The 21,571-nt window shown below is 46.2% G+C and overlaps 1 non-coding gene across 1 annotated transcript; it reads right to left on the bottom strand.

Moving 5' to 3' along the window:
• Positions 1-12,835: 12,835 nt before the first annotated feature.
• On the bottom strand, positions 12,836-12,927 carry Trnai-uau. Its single transcript is given in 2 exon segments — positions 12,836-12,871; positions 12,890-12,927. It is a non-coding gene; the product is annotated as a tRNA-Ile (tRNA).
• Between the last annotated feature and the right edge of the window lie 8,644 nt (positions 12,928-21,571).

The following is a 21,571-nucleotide window of genomic DNA, read 5'->3' on the forward strand; positions in this document are numbered from 1 at the left end:
AGTACTAACTACTGACACAGTAATTGATTCACATCTGCACCATAATTTTCAACATCAAATGTGTCACATCATCTCTTTGTCCTGTTCCCTTTGCATGTTCGTATTCCATATATGCATAATATTCTTCAAGTGTTGTGTGGCGATGATTGATGATATAAGCAGCGGTGTAACCTAAAATCCAAATGGCGGCATTTTGCTTCCTGCGGGGTTATCGTGTTTTTTCTGATTGGGTTAATTCTAGATGTCGACGTCGTGTGGAACCGTGCGGTCAATTATCGCCAGTCTACTCCACATGTATGCCGTGATCAATCCTGCTGTACCACAGATGAACCTGTGAATTAAGGTGTCCATCTGACCGCATGTCGCTCAGGCGTGTGTGGGGCTCAGGTGGATATTGCCGAGCTTCTTATTGCTAGAAACTTTGTCGTTGACGATTAGATACCATGTATACTGGACGCCTGAGGCAGTACAGAGCTAAGGATATTTCTCCAGATGGTATTCCACTTAGCTTGCGGGTATTTTCGAATGACTTTGTTTTCTCTACCATCTGTTGTGAAAAAATAATAGATATTCGCGATGGTAATAGGCGGACTGATGCTGTCAGGTTGCCATATCTAACTGAACCCGCTGTATTACAGTCTAATATGGGGAAAGGTTCATTAACTGGTAGCGTTATACTGCATGGCCTCCAATTTGACGTTAAGTTCTTAATTAAGCTCGGTGTGTCATTGGTGATAGCTTTACACATGCAGTTGCTTAGTAAGGTCCGACACTTATGTATGGCACTGATGAAACCAAGCTCTCCCAGTGAGGTTGGTAAGGTCAATGTTTCAGAGCTTACTTTGAAAAGTTGGTCTCTGAGAACATACCAACAAAACGCCTCCTGTATATTGTCAGCCAAGTGATTTGAGACTGGTAGGATTTGGCCCAGATAGTACCATTTGCTCGTTACAGAACTTCTGACTCTGTGCTCTCTTTGCAGGAGATCCAAATCCCTGTCCGAATAAATGCATGTTATGGCTCTGATCTTGTGCAGCATGTCTGTCCAGTTTTTTGTAGCCATCACACCTGGTACTGCACCTCAGTAGACTCAGAGAGATTTGTGCTGTGTTCTCGATGCACACCAATCGAAATGGGTAGCATCATCAATGTCTCCTCCTATGTGAAGCAATATCGTCATTCTCTCGTTTAGCTTCGCAACGGTCACCGTGTTGAAGTCGTTGAGGTTCCCCACTTCCGTCAGATTGCTATGGATGGTACTGATAAGCAGACGTCGTCAGCATAAACAATGCAAGCCACTTTCTCCGTTCTGATGTTGAAGGCATACAACGCCATTGATAAAGGACAACGTTGCTTGAGAGATCCCCTAATTACAGTTTTGTCGGACAGGTGACCATTGATCAAGATACGTGATGTGGCATTGGAAACGAAGTGCTGCAGTAGATTGACGAAACGTTGGCCGAAACCCATCGTCATCAGTGCCTTAGATGTTCATAGTTTATGCTGTCATGTGCTTTTTCAAAGTCTAAAAATAGTGGTGCAACGGGGTCTTTATTGTCCGTCAGAGTGCAGATGACATCCTGTAGGTTGCAGGCAGCTGATATTACAATGGGTCCAGGCACCGCACCATATTGGTGTTTTCCTTGTATTTTATGTGACACTCGCTATTTCATAGTCCGTGTTACGATTTTAAAGTCTGGGTAAAGCAAGGTGACAGGTCGCATTCATGTATCTTTTGGCTGTTTCCTTTTTTGGGTAAAGGCACAATGAAGCCTTCTTTGAGTTCCTCATGGACAGAGTTAAACTACCGCAGTTCATTAGCAAGTTGAGTTAATGTTGGCCGGCCGCGGTGGTCTCGCGGTTCTGGCGCTGCAGTCCAGAACCGCGGGACTGCTACGGTCGCAGGTTCGAATCCTGCCTCGGGCATGGGTGTGTGTGATGTCCTTAGGTTAGTTAGGTTTAAGTAGTTCTAAGTTCTAGGGGACTTATGACCTAAGATGTTGAGTCCCATAGTGCTCAGAGCCATTTGAACCATTTTGAGTTAATGTTGTGGCCAAGACTTCCTAGTACTGTTGGTTGGTTGGTTTGGGGGATTAAAGGGACCAGACTGCCACGGTCATCGGTCCCTATTTCCAAATACAAAGAACACCCACAGAGAATAAAAACGAGGAACAGAAGAGATCACAGACGATACAGAACAAGAGAAACTGAGACAAAGACAAGACAAAACGAACTAAAACCACACAGAGTGCGACGGTGGTTGGCCAACCATAGAAATAAAAAAGGAAAAGCCAACCACTTAGAAACACATTAAAAAATCAGTTTAAAATCATAGGCCAAAGGCCAGAATCAACACAAAACAATAAAATAAAACAGAAACACTCAGATTAAATGATAAAATCCCCCTGCCCGAATAAAACGTAATAGCCATAGTGGAGTCGTCTGTTAAAAGGGCAGGGAGCGTAGCAGGCAGCGCAAATGTCTGCCTGACCACAGCTAAAAGGGGGCAGGCCATCAAAATGTGGGCCACTGTCAAAGCTGCCCCACAGCGACATAGAGGAGGGTCCTCCCGGCGCAGTAAATAACTGTGTGTCAGCCGGGAGTGGCCAATGCGGAGCCGGCAAAGAACTACTGAGTCCCTGCGAGTGGCTCGCAGGGATGACCGCCACACAGCCGTCGTCTCCTTGACAGCACGGAGTTTATTGCGCATTGTCAGTTCGCGCCATTCATCGTCCCATAGCGCCAAGATTTTGCGGCGGGAGACTGCCCGTAAATCAGTCTCTGGGAGGCCAACGTCCAGAGATGGCTTACTGGTGGCCTCTTTCGCCAGGCGGTCAACATGTTCATTGCCCAGGATACCGATATGACCGGGGGTCCACACAAAGACCACAGAGCGGCCGCAACGCGCAAGAGTATGCAGGGACTCATGGATAGCCATCACCAGACGAGAACGAGGAAAACACTGGTCGAGAGCTCGTAAACCGCTCAGGGAATCGCTACAGATCACGAGGGACTCACCTGAGCAGGAGCGGATATACTCTAGGGCTCGAAAGATGGCGACGAGCTCAGCAGTGTAAACGCTGCAGCCAGCCGCCAAGGACCGTTGTTCGGAATGGTACCCTAGAGTTAGCGCATACCCGACACGACCAGCAACCATCGAACCGTCGGTGTAAACAATTCCAGAGCCCTGATACGTGGCCAGGATGGAATAAAAGCGGCGGCGGAAGGCCTCTGGAGGGACTGAATCCTTCGAGCCCTGTGCCAAGTCGAGCCGAAGGCAAGGGCGACGAACACACCATGGGGGTGTTTGCAAAGTAGCCCGGAAAGGAGGTGGAACAGTGAAAACCTGAAGCCCAGAGAGAAGCTCTTTGACGCGGACCGCTATTGTACAACCAGACCGGGGCCGACGTTCTGGCAGACGGACGACCGATCGCGGGAACAGGAGACGATAGTTTGGATGCCCGGGCGAGCTTAGAACATGAGCAGCATAAGCGGCCAGCAAACGTTGGCGTCGGAACCGCAGTGGCGGGACACCTGCCTCCACTAGTACGCTGTCCACAGGGCTGGTGCGGAAAGCACCATTGGCAAGGCGTATCCCGCTGTGGAGAATTGGGTCCAGCACCCGTAACGCAGATGGGGATGCTGAGCCATAAGCCAGGCTCCCATAATCCAGACGGGACTGGATTAACGCCTGGTAGAGCCGCAACAGGGTAGAGCGGTCGGCGCCCCAGCGGGTGTGGCTCAAGCATCTCAGAGCGTTTAGATGCCGCCAACACGTCTGTTTAAGCTGCCGGATATGAGGCAGCCAAGTCAACTGGGCATCGAAAACCACCCCCAAAAACCTGTGGGTCTCCACCACAGCAAGGAGTTCGTCGGCAAGATGAAGCCGCGGCTCAGGATGGACTGTTCGGCGCCGGCAGAAATGCATAACGCGGGTCTTGGCTGCCGAAAACTGAAACCCATGCGCTATAGCCCAAGACTGCGCCTTACGGATAGCGCCCTGTAGCTGACGTTCAACAGCTTCAATGCCAGTAGAGCTGTAGTAAAGGCAGAAGTCGTCAGCATACAGGGAAGCGGAGACAGAATTTCCCACGGCCGCAGCAAGCCCGTTAATGGTTATTAAAAACAGATAGACACTTAAAACAGAGCCCTGTGCCACACCATTCTCCTGGACGTGGGAGGAACTATACGAGGCCGCGACCTGCACGCGGAAGGTACGACACGACAGAAAATTGGGGATAAAAATCGGCAGAGGACCCCGAAGACCCCATCCATGAAGCGTAGAAAGGATGTGATGACGCCATGTCGTATCGTACACCTTCCGCATGTCGAAAAAGACAGCGACCAGGTGCTGACGGCGGGCAAAGGTAGTACGGATGGCCGACTCCAGGCTCACCAGATTGTTGGTGGTGGAGCGGCCTTTACGGAATCCACCCTGAGATGGAGCCAGAAGGCCCCGAGACTCCAGTACCCAATGCAAGCGCCGGCTCACCATCCGTTCAAGCAACTTGCAAAGAACGTTGGTGAGGCTAATGGGACGGTAGCTGTCCACCTCCAGAGGGGTCTTTCCAGGTTTCAAAACGGGGATGACAATGCCTTCCCGCCATTGCGACAGAAACTCCCCCTCGACCCAAAGACGGTTGTTAAGGCCGAGAAGGCGCCGCTGGCAGTCCACTGAAAGGTGTTTCAGCATCTGACAGTGGATGCCATCTGGCCCAGGAGCGGTATCAGGGCAAGCAGCTAGGGCACTGCGAAATTCCCACTCACTGAATGGAGCATTGTAAGATTCTGGGTGGGCGGTGCGAAACGAAAGGCTCCGACGTTCCATCCGCTCTTTAATGGAGCGGAAGGCCTGGGGGTAATTCGCAGAAGCGGAACTCATAGCAAAATGCTCTGCTAAGCGATTTGCAATGACGTCGGAGTCAGTACAAACTGCTCCATTCAGTGAGAGCGCAGGGACGCTGGCAGGGGTCCGATAGCCGTAGACGCGTCGAAACTTGGCCCAGACCTGCGATGGAGTGACAAGGAGGCCAATGGTGGACACATACCGCTCCCAGCACTCCTTCTTGCCTTGGCGGATAAGGAGTCGGGCCCGCGCACGCAGCTGTTTGAAGGCGATAAGGTGGTCCATGGAGGGATGTCGCTTGTGACGCTGGAGCGCCCGCCGGCGATCTTTAATCGCTTCAGCGATCTCAGGCGACCACCAAGGCACAGCCTTCCGCCGAGGGGACCCAGAAGAACAGGGAATGGCAGATTCGGCGGCAGTAACGATGCCGGTGGTGACCGATTGAACCACTGCATCAATGTCATCAGTAGAGAGAGGCTCAACAGCGGCAGTGGAGGAGAACAAATCCCAGTCAGCCTTATTCATAGCCCATCTGCTAGGGCGCCCAGAAGAGTGACGCTGTGGTAGTGACAAAAAGAGCGGAAAGTGGTCACTACCACACAGGTCGTCATGCACCATTGGACGGACGGTAAGAGGCTAGGGCTACAGATTGAAAGGTCAATGGCGGAGTATGTGCCATGCGCCACACTGAAGTGTGTGAAGGCACCATCATTTAAAATCGAGAGATCGAGCTGCGACAATAAATGCTCAACGATGGCGCCTCGACCTGTTGCCACTGACCCACCCCACAGAGGGTTATGGGCGTTGAAGTCGCCCAATAGCAAGAAAGGTGGCGGCAATTGGGCTATCAGCGCAGCCAGGACATGCTGCGAGACATCACCATCCGGTGGAAGGTAAAGACTGCAGACAGCAACAGCCTGTGGCGCCCACACCCGAACAGCGACAGCCTCTAAAGGTGTTTGGAGAGGGACAGACTCGCTGTGCAGAGTGTGAAGAACATAGAGGCAGACGCCACCAGACACCCTTTCATAAGCAGCCTGGTTCTTATAATAACCCCGATAGCCACAGAGGGCGGGGGTTCGCATTGCTGGAAACCAAGTTTCCTGAAGAGCAATGCAGAAGAAAGGGTGAAGGCTGATAAGTTGTTGGAGCTCAGCTAGATGGTGGAAAAAACCGCCGCAGTTCCACTGGAGGATGATATTGTCCATGGCTGAGAAAGGCGTGAAAGGACTGGGAAGGCAATTTACGCCGCTTGTTCACTCACTGCCACCGATTCAGTACCCGTACGAGAGGCATCCATGGCGTCTGAGGGACCAGCGAGATCAAGGTCCTCAGCGGACGCTAGAATCTCGACTTCATCCTCAGACGCAGAGCGCGAAAGGTGCGGTGGGGTTGGTGCCACCGCAAGTTCTTTGGCCTTAGAGGTCTTTCTCTTGGACTTCTCCCGCTGAACCTTGGGTTTCACCGGCTGGGAAGGCTTCACCGATTCAGTCTCCGGGACAGAGGAGGATCGTGAAGCACTACGCCCGGCCGCTGGTGAGGACTTATGCCACTGGCGGCCGCCATCCTTCCCGCTGGTGGAACCCTGGGAAGGGAGGGTCCCAGGGGAACTCTTACAGGCGAGAGTAGCCGAAGAAGTTAGACGCTTCTCCGGCTGAGAAGCGGGGACGGACGTCCCCGACGGGTGGGAGGAGGTTGCTCCTGAGGTAGGTGGTGCAGGAGCAACCGGTTGGGTAGAGCCCCCACGGGCAAGGGGGCAGGAGGAGTCTTACTGCTTATCGAGCTGGCTGGAAGTCTCGAAACTGATGGGGCTAGCACAGTTGTTGTAGCAGCTGCATAAGAAGATGTCATTCTCACAGGATGGAGTCTGTCATATTTCCTTTTGGCCTCAGTATAAGTCAGCCGGTCCAGGGTCTTATATTCCATGATTTTGCGCTCTTTCTGAAAGACTTTGCAGTCAGGCGAGCAAGGTGAATGGTGCTCCCCGCAGTTGATGCAGATGGGAGGCGGGGCACATGGAGTATCGGGATGAGATGGGCGTCCACAATCTCGACATGTGAGGCTGGAAGTGCAGCGGGAAGACATATGGCCGAACTTCCAGCACTTGAAGCACCGCATCGGGGGAGGGATATAGGGCTTGACGTCACATCGGTAGACCATCACCTTGACCTTTTCCGGTAACGTATCACCCTTGAACGCCAAGATGAAGGCACCGGTAGCAACCTGATTGTCCCTCGGGCCCCGATGAACGCGCCGGACGAAATGAACACCCCTACGTTCTAAGTTGGCGCGCAGCTCGTTATCAGACTGCAAAAGGAGATCCCTATGGAAAATAACACCCTGGACCATATTTAAACTCTTATGTGGTGTAATAGTAACGTTAACATCCCCCAACTTGTCACAAGCAAGTAACCTGCGTGACTGGCCGGAGGATGCCGTTTGTATCAGTACTGACCCAGAGCGCATTTTAGACAAGCCCTCCACCTCCCCAAACTTGTCCTCTAAATGCTCGACGAAGAACTGAGGCTTTGTGGAGAGAAAAGACTCCCCATCAGCTCTCGTGCAAACTAAGAATGAGGGCGAATAACTGTTACCTCCATCCTGAGACTTACGCTCTTCCCACGGCGTGGCCAGGGAGGGGAACGTTTTCGGATCGTACTTTTGAGCATTAAATTGAGCCCGAGAACGTTTAGAGACTGCTGGCGGCTGGCCGCCAGCGAGAGATGATGTACCACGCTTCATTGCGGGTCATCCGCCCTGATGCCACCTACTCCGACCAAGGGCCCTCCCCACGGGCGCCACCCAGCCACAGCAAAGGCCACCTGGCAGGATGGCCGTTGCCGGGAGTCCCGATACCCCAGGAGGATAGGCATCTACTCCTTGGCATACGTGGGGAGTTAACGGCGCAGGCATCAGTAGAGCGATCCCTGTGTTGTCAGGGGGCTACAACCAAGAGGGTACATGGCGGCCCCACCACAACGGACTGGCTACCGTGCTGGATCTTAGGTGCAAAAATGTCCAAGGTCGTCGTCGCAGTTAAAAGAAACACTGCAGAGTGCAGCGTGGTAATCGCACCCAGGGACGTATCCTCGCCCAAGAGATCGAAAACGAGTGGGACACCATTGCAACGACGTAGTACTGTTGATAAACTTCCGCGCCGAGACGGTCGGGTCCAGGAGACTTTCGTTTCGTGTCAATGAACATGGCCTATTTTACACTACTACCCATTAAAATTGCTGCACCACTAAGATGACGTGCTACAGACGCGAAATTTAACCGACAGGAAGAAGATGCTGTGATATGCAAGTGATTAGCTTTCCAGAGCATTCACACAAGGTTGGCGCCGGTGGCGACACCTACAACGTGCTGACATGAGGAAAGTTTCCAACCGACTTCTCATACACAAACAGTAGTTCACCAGCGTTTTCTGGTGAAACGTTGCTGTGATGCCTCGTGTAAGGAGGAGAAATGCGTACCATCACGTTTCCGACTTTGATAAAGGTCGGATTGTAGCCTATCTCCATTGCGGTTTATCGTATCGCGACATTGTTGCTCGTGTTGGTCGATATCCAATGACTGTTAGCAGAATATGGAATCGGTGGGTTCAGGAGGGCAATACGGAACGCCGTGCTGGATCCCAACGACCTCGTATCACTAGCAGTCGAGATGATAGGCATCTTATCCGCATGGCAGTAACGGATCGTGCAGCCATGTCTCGATCCCTCGGTCAACAGATGGGGACGTTTGCAAGGCAACAACCATCTGCACGAACAGTTCGACGACGTTTTCAGCAGCATGGACTATCAGCTCGGAGACCATGGCTGCGGTTACCCTTGACGCTGCATCACAGACAGGAGCGCCTGCGATGGTGTACTCAACGACGAACCTGGGTGCACGAATGGCAAAATGTCATTTTTTCGGATGAATCCAGGTTCTGTTTACAGCATCATGATGGTCGCATCTGTGTTTGACGACATCGCGGTGAACGCACATTGGAAGCGTGTATTCGTCAGCACCATACTGGCGTATCACCTGGCGTGATGGTATGGGGTGCCATTGGTTACACGTCTCGGTCACCTCTTGTTCGCATTGACGGCACTTTGAACAGTGGACGTTACATTTCAGATGTGTTACGACCCGTGGTTCTACCCTTCATTCGATACCTGCGAAACCATACATTTCAGCAGGATAATACACGACCGCATGTTGCAGGTCCTGTATGGGACTGTCTGGATACAGAAAATGTTCGACTGCTGCCCTGGCCAGCACATTCTCCAGATCTCTCACCAATTGAAAACGTCTGGTCAACGGCGGCCGAGCAACTGGTTTGTCAGAATACGCCAGTCACTATTGATGATGAATTGTGGTATCGTGTTGAAGCTGCATGGGCAGCTGTACCTGTACACGCCATCCAAGCTCTGTTTGACTCAATGCCCAGGCGTATCAAGGCCGTTATTACGGCCAGAGGTGGTTGTTTTGGTTACTGATTTCTCAGGGTCTATGGGCCCAAATTGCGTGAAAATGAAGTCACATGTTAGTTCTAATATAATATATTTGTCCAATGAATACCCGTTTATCATCTGCATTTCTTCTGGTGTAGCAATTTTAATGGCCGGTAGTGTACATCGTCTTCTCTGACTGGGGCTTCAAGCGATCATTATTGTCATGAGACAGTATGGAAACTCTTTCATTGAGTACACGTCATTGATCTTCCGCCTGTCGTAAAGTTCTCTGAAGTATTTGCACACATTTGATGAGATATCCCACTGTCTTGTAACTACAGTTCCCGTCTCGTCAACAACCTCTCCAATTAGCTTCGCTATCTGTCATCGTGATGTCTGTAAAGTGTGGTACTGTAAGATTATTCCCTCTAACATGATGTCATCTGGTTTGGATCTTGTTATGATACCCTCCGTTTGTTTGCGATACAGGTTAGTAACTTTCGCCTTGCACTTCTTTATATGGCGATAAGCGTCCTCAGCTGTGATGTCTCTGGAATGGTATAGCTCAGGGAGACACGAGAAGAAAAATACTGTTGTTTGTTTGAATCAATAGGACTTTTGGTAACTTTTTATGTTGAGCTAAATTTCGATTTGGTTCTTTGTAGCCACCATCCAATAGTCGAACAGCATTGGGTTTCGGAGCGCTTTACTTGCCCCCAAGTCCGTTGCATGTCTGCATCCAACTGCTTGTCTGGCAACAGGCTGACGTTGATTCTCCAGTAGCGCTGGAGGTTTATGTAGCATTGATCAGAAAAGCCGACGGGAGCAATATCGCTGTTCACTACATCTACATCTACATCTACATTGATACTCCGCAAGCCACCCAACGGTGTGTGGCGGAGGGCACTTTACGTGCCACTGTCATTACCTCCCTTTCCTGTTCCAGTCGCGTATGGTTCGCGGGAAGAACGACTGTCTGAAAGCCTCCGTGCGCGCTCTAATCTCTCTAATTTTACATTCGTGATCTCCTCGGGAAGTATAAGTAGGGGGAAGCAATATATTCGATACCTCATCCAGAAACGCACCCTCTCGAAACCTGGCGAGCAAGCTACACCGCGATGCAGAGCGCCTCTCCTGCAGAGTCTGCCACTTGAGTTTATTAAACATCTCCGTAACGCTATCACGGTTACCAAATAACCCAGTGACGAAACGCGCCGCTCTTCTTTGGATCTTCTCTATCTCCTCCGTCAACCCGACATTATCGCCGAAAGCTGCAAAGACGTAAATACGGTCTATCCGGCTGTCTGTATGCCAGGCTGTGTGTGTAAATGCGACACGGTTTCCACGTATTTCTTCCCAGGTGTAATGTTGTTTCAGTCAAGAGGCAAGGTGGTCGAGTTCTGTTCACTTACTAAAGTTCGGTGTTTCGTCTTTTGCAGAGATAACACAGTTCAGATCTCCTCTACGATACAATTCGCGGCATAATTAACTAAAAAAGGCACTTCATTTTTACAAAAGGAAGAACGCTTCTCTCGGCGGTTACTGCCTTATGGTGTGTGTAAGATGACAATCCGAATGCCACTGATTCGACAGGATATACTCCGCAAATTCGTCGGCCGTAGTGATGGATACCATCTCGTAGTAGGACTGAGGTTTCTGTGTGGTCTCTTTGTCGTGGTTCATTGAGGCTACAAATGTCGCTACGTTCGGTTCTGCGCAGACTTCTTGTAAGACCCCGATGTCTGCGTCAGTGGTGTTCTGAGCGCTCTGAATTTTACATCATTCTGAATTCTGTTAATGTTAATCGTTTTTATGTTCTTCGTGAAAGTATCGATCATTGAGAGGGACATATACCCGAGCCACTAAATGGCGCTCTATTTGTACGTACACATTCACACACACATTTCAATATAAAACTACAGTTGGCCCTCATTTCTGTCCGTTTCATCGTCCATTCACCAAATCATCCTGTAGTATGTTTCGATTGTCGTCGGAGTCCGTGGGTTCTAAGGTGGCAGTTACGGATGTTGCCGCTGTTTCAGGTTGCCTGTCTTTCAGTTTTGCAGCCACTTGTTTTGGCTACCGTCCTTAATTGTTATGCCGCTTCAGTAGCTCCTCCATGAGCAATGCGAGATTTCTTTTTGTCAGCCGAAGATCGGCCTTGTAAATCTTTCTGGGACTCGGATACGGACTTTTTAGATTTTTTAAAAGTAGGAACTATTTGCTCAGTTGCACTCGTGTGTTCGTCACGTGCCTCAGTGTCATCTGTGACACTATTTTGTGGGTTTCTGAGTGAGTTACAGTGCAGTAAGTTATGAATTTTATCATACACTAATCCATTTGAGGCCCTGTATATCACAAGACCTAAAGCACGTTATCGTCGATTGTGAGATCGTGGCATTCATTCATTCTCCTGTGCTGTAGGCCCACATTGTATGTAAGAAAATTCACGAAAAGCTGCGTCACTGGTTTTTGTGATATTCACTTAAATGCAGGATCGACGCGGCGTGCTTTAGGCCCTTATGGGTCTCAGTGCCTTGTTTGTATTCTAGACAAGTGACCCTGTTGGTAGACATTACTACTTAGTTTAATCATTTCCACGCACTTTGTGTTTGGAGTTGGTTGTTCACTGTGCGGGAATCGGTTTTCGTGTGCAGTGTAAACATGAACTATGTTGAATCTATTTTAAATGCTAATAGAAAAGAAAAACTGTGACAACGGGTCGCAAATCGTCCTTGGGTGCTTTCGTCGGTAGAGCACTTGCCCACGAAAGGCAAAGGTCCCCAGTTCGCGTCTCAGTCCGACCCACAGCTTTAATCTGCCAGGAAGTCTCGTATCAGCGCGCACTCCGCTGCAGAGTGAAAATCTCATTCTGGAAACAGAAACGTAACTTACCTGGGAAAGTTAGCCGCAGAGGAACTAGGGCCTCCGAAAACACATCCTTTGACTGAGAGAGTGACGAAATCAAATAAGCGTGACTACAAGGAAGTGTACAGTTAGCACAAGGTTTTTGTGTGGGTGCAGCGTAAGAATATCTGATTTTCGGCCCGGAAGTAAATTCGTGAACTAACACATTTGTTAGAGATCTTGTACATTTGCCAGAAAAAATGGAAAAGCACGAAAACTCCAACTAACACAAAAAATTTGAAATGGAGAGTTGTGATAAACTTACACGTTATTTCTTTAGTGCCCTATACTGTACTGTTTTCGTACAAAACAACAAAATTCCGCGAAAACAATTCTTTCTTTTGTCAGATAAGTTATGCATCTTATTATTATTATTATTATTACTGTTGATATTATTATTGACAGCGCTGTAGCTGTATAGACTTGTTGATAAGCAAAACTATTCACACTCTCCAATTTATCTGAATCTAAAAATTTGAGAACTCCCAGAACGTATACTTACGTGCCGCCACTGCCACAGTACTACCGAGGACGTCGCAGTTAATGCGTTGCATGCACATTAATGTTTCTGAGGTAGATGACATGTCTCAAATCTAGCGTTCCCGACGCTTTCACAGTCAGCTGCAACGAAATAAAATTATGCCCCAGGTGAGGCTCGAACTCACAACCCCGGCATTGCTCACAGCTACTGTCTTATAAGTACCGTGCGCTAACCAATTGCGCCACTGGGACCACAGCTTCTGTCTTATAGTTAGCGGTACTTTACGGCAAACCCGTGGTGGCCACAAAAACATCATAACATCGTCATCCGAGGCCATACTGTGGCTTCGACACCTGACCACGATTACTTCATAATATTCTTGTTTCATATACTACGCTTACATGTCTATCAATTGCTTCTCATTGCCGAAAAAATCCAGAAAAGCGCGTTCTTTGCCCTCTCCTACCTATCGAAAAGCGAACGCAGATGCTTGGCATGCTTTAAGCTCTGTAGGCGCACCGCGGCCGCGCAGCTGGAGGAGAGGTGTCTTTCTTGGAAGCTCCTTGCACCGCATGGAAGAACAGAGTGGTCGCGCTGCCGTTGTCGATGGACAACTTGCAACTGACGAGCCACGGAGAACACGTTCCTTCGCGATGTGCACTCGTCTCATAGTACAAAACGCAAACGAGAGGCACCGTGGCGCAACGGATAACGCGTCTGAATACGGATCAGGAGATTCCAGGTTCGAATTCCGGCAGGGTCGGCATTTTGTTACTTGGCGGCGCGTAGCTAGGCACTAGATTTCGTATGTCGCGGCCTTTCTTTTTTTTTTTTAATTTAGTTTCGATTCCCCACGAAGGGGGCGGGCTGGCAGCAGCTTAGTATGCCGGTCTTCATCGTACAGAAATTGTTTTAAAAAGATGAAGATAATAAATACGAACAACAGGCGATAAAATCGGTGACTTAAATGGTAACATGGCAGAAAAATCGTGTAACTTAAAACATAGAACAAAGGGATCTTGATGCTAATAAAATACATATGAAACAGACAGGTAAAATAATAGACAGACACGGCGACAGTCTGGTATCTGTTCGCAAGAGACATAAAATTCACATCCAGCGACAGCATGATTTCTGTTCGCAACACTTTGGAAAGACAAACAACACTGAACATTCACTTGAACACTGCACCCAAACGTTGGCAGATATGACATACCACAGGCGAGGGCACGTGGGGGGAACCTGGAAAGATGATGGGAAAGAAAAAGGGCGGGGGGGGGGGGAAGGAGAGGAAAAATGAAGGGGCGGAAGGGGGGAAAGGAGCCGATGGAGGACGAGGACCCATAAGAGGGGGGGGGGGTGCTGGGCAGATGCGACAGGGAGTGGGGAAAGGCAGAGGAGGGGAGGAGTAAAAAGGACTCGGGTGGGGGGGAGGGAGGTAGGGAGAGGTTAGGCGGGGAGAAAACAGGATGGAAGGAGGGGGAAGAGGGAGCACAGGGAAAGGACAGAGGAAAGGGGGGGGGTGAGGATCAGAGTTGATAGGAATGGAGGGAGAGAGGGCATCATCCGGGAGGGGGAGTTGACAGAAGCGACCATGGGAAAGGAGATGACGGGTGTAGAGATGGAGGCTAGGGGGGACACAACAGTGAAGGCATGGCAGAGGGCAGGGATGGGAGAGGAGAGGAGAGGAACAACCAGGGGGTGAGGGGGATCAAGGCGGCGGGAGGTGTAGAGTATGCGGAGAAATAGGAACAGATGGGAGAAAGGAATGAGGTCATAGAGGATCCATGTGGGGGACGGGAGGCGTATACAGAAGGCGAGGCGAAGTGCATGACGCTCAAGGTACTTATAGAATTTGGGGAGGCAGATATCCAGGTGCGACTGGCATAACAGAGGATGGGATGGATTAAGGATTTGTAGGTTTGGAGGATGGTAGAGGCGTGCAACCCCCATGTCCAGCCAGAGAGGAGTTTGAGGAGGTCACGACCTTTGTGGAGGGCATTATTATTCCTGTGCTTCTGGGATCTGCATGTCGAGATGATACCACTAAATATCGCCACCTGCAGGCGTCATTCGAGCACAGTCAAGACAAGTCAAGATGAGAGCTGTATGATATGTTACGCAATGAAATGTAGGCATGTGAAACCGAAGCAAACAACACTTTTCAAGTGTCCCATGTCACGTGATGAAGAGCTAGTGCGCCCCACCTCCCACAGCCGAGTGGTGCAGTGGAAGCGTGCTGGGCCCATAACCCAGAGGTCTCGGACGTAAAACCATTCCACAGATCAAAGAAACAATCCACCACATTGATTTCAGGCCAAACATCGAAAGCACTAATAGAACAGAACGACCAAGACATTATGAAATATGTCTCGTATTTATGGGAGGTAAGCTATAAAGACATGAGATCGAAAAAGTACAAAACAGAATCCTCGAACTTCCTCAAAATCGCCCTAGAAGCAGCCTTCCAGAGAGCAATGCGAACCTCCTGCACGGTCCCCACAGATGCACCCCAGTTGAGGGAGGACAGCAGCCCATGGCAACACCCACTGCCGCCCCCACACACCGCTACAACCGAGACCATGCCCACCAGCCGTCCCAGAAAAACCACCAAGTGCTTCACTGAAGTCTTCTTTTAGTGCTGAGTACAGTGTTGTTTGTGTTCAGTGTTTATCAATGCCCAGTGAATTAGTTAATAACAAGTGGAATTAAAACGCAAAAATTACCCCCCATTCCGCCGAAAAATAAAAGCTCACTCACCAGATGCAAACAATTTCAATAAAAATACTACCCATTCCAACTTTAAAAAAGTCAGTAATAAGTCCATAAACAATTCTATGTTCTCTAGTATAATACCAAATTTGTTTACATTTATCATTGCCAAAAACTCATTTAAATTAAAAATGGTCAAGCAACCATAATCACACATGCCTAAAAACAAAGACTGAATTTTTATTAAGATTAAATGGAAAGAGAAAAAAATGTTCTAGAAATGAAACAAACTAACTCTGTACTCAAGAATGACTTTAGAACAAAAATAACTGTATAAAAGGAAAACTGAAAACGATATGTAATGTAATTTAAAACATACCTCATGTCTATTTACATATAATGAAATTAAATATAAGTTGTAATAACATCGATACTATAATTAATGTATATCATCATACATACATAACAATCAAAATTGACTATCTAATACTTACAAATTATACATCACTCTATGGTAATGAAACTAAAGGTCGATAATACAGGTAAAAGATTATGCATTTCTGAAGACCATTAGCACTAGTAAAGTAAGTAAGTAAGTAAGTAACTAAGCAAGCAAGTCAGTCAGTTAGTTGGTTGATTGATTTGTAGATTAAAGGGACTAAACTATCAGTAAAGCCTTTAACTAATACACAGTTATGAAGCCAAATACATTCTCTAGCTTCTATTAGATACCAGTTCAGAAAGACATATGATGCTCTGAATGTGCCATAAAAATTCTTGTGTTATAACTGTTCTGGTGATTTGATGGGTACAAGCTATTGGTTTGCTTAAAACTATCTCTACTAAAATTTTGTCTTTGCCCTTGTTACATGCCATAACATATCATGATCAATAAAAGCACCACCCCATTATTTCTCATTTAATCCAATTATTTGGAGAAGGATACAGGGACATGGGGGAAATTGTGATTCAGCTCCTTTCTACAAGGTCAGTTGACTTCAGCACTTAGCATGTCTGGGGCGCCATTGAGTGAAACATGTTGTTTGCACGTAGCTCTGACTAATTTGTGGACACCAGTACAGTGCTCATGGATCATGATGGCTCCTCAGTGCTTTCAGCATCTCACGCAGTTATGTTGCCGACATCATCAAGGCAAAACTGGTGCTTCATGTTACTAGGTGTTTATCTCTAACTACAGTACTTGTGGGACTACTATTACATTACACACTCACTTGTTAGTGTACTACACCGACTTTGAGAAAATATTTATGCTGATTCAGTGAATAAGATGCAAAGTTGTTGACTTATGCATAAAACATCAGCACCAATTTCCAACCTGCTGCAGTAACACAAAGCAGTAGATTGAAAGCTCCTCACACAAAAATTAGTCGCTGCCCTCATAGTAGTGAGTAACCTTATAATTGCAGTGAATCAATGTCGAATGTACTCTACACAGTCCAACCACTCCTGTCACAACAATTCACATGTCTACCAGATTGTGTCGATTAATTTGGCACATTGTTCTAGGTGGTACTAGAGATTTTGATATGGAATTAAAATAAGGCTGGTTACTCCTGAATGTCGTTCTTGTGAGGCAGTCACAATTTTAGCCATGTTTACATGAAATCTGTCATCTCACAAGGCAGCTACATGACCAGTAGTAATAACCCATTCCTCTTCAAGATGAGCATAGCCTTAATCTCAGGATCAATTTATGCACAATTAAAACATCTGTAAACAATCAAACAGTTTCTGTTAACTTGCACCATTCATCCTTCCACACTGGTTTATAGTATTATTGCTTTATATGCAATGTGATAAAAATCCCAGTAAACCATATGCTTGATGAGTGATGCATGCAATAATTTTCTTGGCTGTATATAGTTATCAAATATCACTTATTGTGCTAAGGTGTATATCTATGTTTGTTTTAAGGAATCTGTTCATATTCAGTCGCCAAATATTAATGAGACATCCTGTATCATCATCATCATCATCATTTAAGACTGATTATGCCTTTCAGCATTCAGTCTGGAGCATAGTCATTTTGCTCTGATTGTTGCCAGCATTGTATTTAAAGTATCAGGGAAGCAGGTTGCTAGCCTTACTTGCCCCGGGTCCCATTGAGTTTTACCCCTAACGGTTGAGGGACTAACCGGTGGATATGGTACTCTTTGCCATCTGAGCACAAAGGTGACCATGACTCAGAATATGTCAGAGATGCCCAGCCTTATTCCAAAGTAACTGGTATCCCGACTGTCAGGACCACCTACTTGGCCACTCATACGTTGCCTGTGGTTCACGAACTAGGACATGATAACAGGAACCCCACACCATGAACCACAGTATCCTGTATATGGAGATGTAATTGTCTGGAAAGATTAATCAAATATTTTGTCACACCATGCCATCTGATGGCAAAAAACAAGTAAAGATCCTGAGTAGCTGCACACCACAGGAACTACTCAAAATTACCAAGAAAAATTATTAAAAATTGAGGAACATACACATTAGTTCGGAAATTGGCAATTCTGACAAAATACTTAAGGCTACACAGAACGTTTTGATATGAGACACAGGACAACTGGTCAAAGAATAGGAGAACGTCACTACTGACTTATATTTAAGGGTTATCTTTCAAATTCTCAAGGTGGCAGGTGCAAAATACAGGGAGCAAAAGGCTATTTACAATTTGTACAGAAAACAGATGGTAGTTATGTGAGTCAGGGGGCACGAAAGGGAAGCAGTGGTTGAGAAGAGAGTGAGGCAGGGTTGTAGCCTATACCCAATGTTATTTAATCAGTATATTGGGCAAGCAGTAAAGGAAACAAAAGAAAAATTTGGACTAGGAATTAAAATCCGTGGAGAAGAAATAAAAACTTTGAGGTTTGCTGACAACATTGTAATTCTGTCAAAGACAGCAAAGAACCTCGTACAGCAGCTGAGTGGAATGGACAGTACTTTAAGAAAAGATATAAGATGAACATCAACAAAAGCAAAACGAGGATAATGGAATGTAGTCAAATTAAATCAGGTGCTGCCGAGGGAATAAGATTAAGCATGAGACACTCAAAGTAGTAAATTAATTTTGCTATTTGGGGAGCAAAAGCTTTTGAAATGTAGTGCTACAGAAGAATGCTGAAGATTAAATGGGTAGAACACGCAACTAATGAGGAAGTATTGGATAGAATTGGGGAGAAAAGGAATTTGTAGCACAACTTGACTAGAAGAAGTGATCGATTGGCAGGACACGTACTGAGGAATGAAGGGATCTCCAATTTAGTATTGGAGGGAAGCGTGGAGGGTAAAAATTGTAGATGGAGATTAAGAGATGAATACAGTAAGCAAATTCAGAAGGATGTAGGGTGCAGTAGTTATTCAGAAATGAAGATGCTTGCACAGGATAGAGTAGCATGGAGAGCTGCATCAAACCAATCTCTCAATTGAAGACCACAACAATAACATAAATGATATGTCAATGGAAGCAAATGAATTTAATAAGCATGTATTAAATATAATGGAAAACATAGGGGCACACAGTTCAAGAGAGAAAGCACAGCTGTATGCTGAAAAAGCAACTTGCATAATATTAGGTCATATGAATGGATCATCAACTTTGCCCTCTGAAATTAATAAAATTATTTATTATCTCAAAAATAAAAGCTCATCTGGATTTGATGGTGTTTCCAACAGAATAGGAAAGATCTGTTCCCCTATAATAAACCCTGTCTTATCTCAAATAAATAATGCATAACTTACTCAAGGCATTTTTTCAGAGAGCTGATAGGAGAAATGTCAATAACTAACAGTCTGCTACTACTGACATCATTTCCCCAAATTTTTAGATGAGGTGACGTATTCTAGAATAGTATCCACCTGAGCAACAATACTATCCTCAGTAAATCACAGTTTCAGTTTCAGAAGAGATGCCCTACTGACAATGTAAATTACAAATTCAGTCACCAAATTTTGCAAGCTTAAAATAATAAAATAGCACCATTTGTTATTTTCTGTAACCCATCCAAGGTACTTGACCATGTGAACCACAATATCCTCCTAGATAAACTGAGGTTTTATAGAACTGACGGTACAGTCAATCAATTGTAACATTACAAAGAGATGTTTCAACTGCTGCAGGGCAGATTGAAACTGGAAGGTTGAATTTATTAATCGTATGGCCAGGGCCCCCCGTCGGGCAGACCGTTCGCTGGGTGCCAGTCTTTCAATTTTACGCCACTTTGGTGACCTGCAGTCAATGAGGATGATGATGAGGACAGTACAACACCCAGTCCCTGGGAGGAGAAAATTCCCCGACCCAGCCGGGAATCAAACCTGAGCCCAGAGGATTGACAATCCGTCATGCTGACCATTCAGCTACTGGCAGTGGACTGGAAGGTTGAATGTGAACCGGTGTTAATGTTCGTTGGGATGGCCAGCTGTCACACAAACTGTGACAGGATAGCTGAGTGCAGGTAAAGCCAGCTACCAAGCCATGAAGCCCAGCGGAGAAAGCGGTGTGTTCCAGCACCATGGTCATGCAATGAGATACAATAGAGGGGCTGTGACTTGGAATATCGTCACCATGTAACTGTAATGAAAATACACAAAGTGTCTTACAAGTATGCTGTAAAGAAACCAATGCCAGCTTTGAAACCACGGAAAATGGGATGACCTCCATGAACATAAATTCATCTTTGAAGTTTTAGTTGTTAAAAAGTTGCTAACATCATTATCATTATTTTTTATTATAAACTGTAATAACTGAATCCATCACAAAAGTCACACTTATGATACACCAGATGAAAGAGAATATTCTAAGCAACATAATACAGATTATTTTTCTAAATAAACAAATATACAAAGCAGTTACAAACAATGTATTGTGTGTACATAAACAGTGCCATGATTATGGAATGCTCCATAGAGAGAGAAATGATCTTATCAGCATGAGTTTCCTTCTTTAATATTCCATTAACTTGCAATGTATATTATAGTTGTGATTTACAAAAGAAGTCAAATCAGTGATCTGACTCGAGTGCCAGATGTGGCAATTTATATGTTTGAGATTTGCTTAAAATCATTTAAAAATGCGGAGGATTTTATTAAGAGGTCACAAATTGACCATAGAGATTTTCTGTATGTTTTATCACAAGTATTTACATGAAATTATTGTGATAATTATAAATGGTGGTCAGGACGAAAGTATCTGCACTGAATCGAGGAGTGATCATGTGACAGAACCTTTAAATAAGTATTCAGGGCTTTATTGCACTGATGTACTTTACTATTTAAAGCACACTGCTGAGTATAAATGTAATATCAGAACAAAGTAATTCCAAATTTTGGACTCTTTATAGATACTGAATAGTTATTCAGTGAGTTACTTTCGTATGGGCACAATTCACAAATGTTGTGCATTCCTGAAAAATAAAAGGGATTATTATCAAAGTTAAAATCAATCTGTTTTGAGGAATATTATTATACTTTGTGATTTCAACCAACAGATTCAACTTAAGTTCATCTTTTAGTAAATTATTTGCTGATGTGTCTTATAGCAAGTTTAAGGTTTTGAGATGAGTATTATTATGTTGAGCCATTGGGCTATAGAGCAACAGTGTACAGTCACCCCCTATTGATGAGAAAGAGGCACACTCAAAGTTAATGGCCGTACATTGCCCAGCCTCTGGCGGAACTTACTACTGCACTGTCATTGTATCGAAATGCATACATAATGTGAAGAATGAACAAGAACCCTTGAGTAATGTCATAATTAGGGGTACATCTAGGATTGGATTGCAGTTCCATTCTATGGCACTGGACTCGTATTTACATTTTATTGTGAAATATTTAGGGTTTGGTTGTCCCAGAATCCAAGCCATAATAGTGAAAAGTTAGCATTGGGACTTGTGAGTTTCTTTACCGTGAGGCAGCAGCCAAAGCACAAGCAGTAGTTGCACATTTAGCACAGATATTAGGCTTAATAGTGTGTGTTAGTGATGGCAGCAGCAGACAATGACTACGAAGTATGTCAGCAATGCAGCAGTCCACGTGGGTAAAGTCACTGAACAGCAGTGTCACATAAGGGTGGCACTGCATCAGCACCAGGCAGCAAAAGCAATGTCTTCACACAGCACCACACATGGGCAGCATTGCTTTGACACCAAGCTGCAGAGGCAGCATCTT

Source organism: Schistocerca piceifrons, chromosome 8 (assembly GCF_021461385.2).
Source record: "Schistocerca piceifrons isolate TAMUIC-IGC-003096 chromosome 8, iqSchPice1.1, whole genome shotgun sequence".
Taxonomy (NCBI): Eukaryota; Metazoa; Arthropoda; class Insecta; order Orthoptera; family Acrididae; genus Schistocerca; species Schistocerca piceifrons.